The following is a 1926-nucleotide window of genomic DNA, read 5'->3' on the forward strand; positions in this document are numbered from 1 at the left end:
CTCCGTTTTTTTCATTTTCTATCACCCGAACCAGTGAACAATTTTTTCTCTGGGGAAGAGGTAGGTTTTTTCATTTACGAAACCCCCCTCACCCCAACAATATTTTAGTCTCGTTCGGGCCGGATATTATTTATTTAGTTCGCTTTTCTTACCCTAGCTCACACATTGTTTTTGATCCCGTTTGGGCGATATTAAATTAATTCGCTTTAGAACCATCGCTCACTCGTCTCTTTCTTTTCTTTTAAATAAAACATGCCTCCCAAAACTCAAAACTTAAATGATGAACAGGAGTCAAGATTCATCGACTTACAGGAACAGCTGGATGATTTGCCCGATGATATAATGGCGACCACCTCTATGGGTCGTAGTTTGAGCACCGACCCTTCGCGGGGCCCCTTATTTGCGGTGCGCCTCTCGCGCATTGACGCCACTTTCGAACCGTTTGAAAACTCATTTTCGGAAGCAAAAACATTAAAAGATGAGGTTCGAGATAATTATTATGAGGCCTTAGCATATGGGAATACTACTACCGGAGGGGAAACCAGTAAGTTAGATGTCGATAAATCGGTGACGTACCGATCTACGGTGGAAACTACGTTACAACCACGGTTACCCACTATTAACATTCCGGTATTTTCTGGGGATATAGTGGGTTGGCAAGCCTTCAAAGAAACTATCAAGTCCCTCATACATAACAGACATGATATAGACAACGTTCAAAATTTTTACTACTTAAAATCAGTTTTGAAGGAGCCCACAATTCAAAATATATCGGCCATATCAATATCCCCAATAGGCTACAAGCAAGCGTGGGAATCGCTTACTAAAAAATATGATAGTGAAAGAATCCAAGCCACCTTCTATTTAACAAAAATTTTAAATTTCAAACCTTTGGTGAAGGCGATCTTTCCAATTTAGAGGCATTCTCGTCGGTGGTAGTAGAGAGCGCCTCATCCCTACTCAAGCATGGTTTGAATGATCTCCCGGGGTTTATATTAAGCACTTTGGGGCTCCGGTTATTAGATGGAAAAACTAGAGAGGGTTTCGAGAGGGAATACGGGTCAAAGCCTGAACTTCCGACTTGGGAGGAGTTCGCGGAGTTTATCCAACGGCAGGCGGTCAAATTACAATCGGAAACCCTTCTAACGGGTCTACAGCTCCAGAGCCTGTAAAATAAAAAAGGTTACAGTAAATGCTCTAGGCAAGTCCTTATGACAACAGACTCACCAGTGAGCTCGATGAAAAGTCCCGCATGTCAAAAATCTCACCGCATTTACGATTACCCTAGTTTTAAAACGCTCACCCCCCCACAATGTTACGACCGAATTAGACGGTTAAATCGGTGTATCAATTGTTTGGCGTCTGGTCACTGCTCGAACCAGTGTTCATCTAGGGTATCTTGCCGACATTGCGGTAGACAACATCATTCGCTTTTACATGTTTTCTCTAAAGAATCTCGAAAATCCGTATCTCCTCACCGAAACGTCAATCCATCTCGTTCTCGTTTAGCGCTAATTACATAACATAAAAAATCAGTGAAGACTAAATTGACTTTATTCTAACATATTTACAAGAACTACATGTTACTGTTACTCAGTCTCTATATTCTAACTTCTCTTGCTTAGCTATCTAGTCTAGGAAATATATATGAACACTTGTAGAAGGGGGGATAGAAGGAATAGTGAAATAGGAGAAGGGGTTTGGACCAATCAGATAATTTAGGAAATATCTGGAAGGGGGGGAAGGCGTGAATTGAACAGGGTGGCCCGCCTTCCAAGAAATTTGAATGACCCAAGGACTCGTGAGAACTGACTTACATGTGTTAACCATAAAATAGTTAGACTGATGCAAGTCCATTGTGAGATGGCAGCTTGTACCTGCCTAAGAGTCAACCCTTGCTTTTTCTTTTACATTGGTATAGAATAC

This window comes from Halyomorpha halys, unplaced genomic scaffold, assembly GCF_000696795.3.
Source record: "Halyomorpha halys isolate HHAL.00 unplaced genomic scaffold, Hhal_1.1 Scaffold210.1, whole genome shotgun sequence".
Classification (NCBI taxonomy): Eukaryota; Metazoa; Arthropoda; class Insecta; order Hemiptera; family Pentatomidae; genus Halyomorpha; species Halyomorpha halys.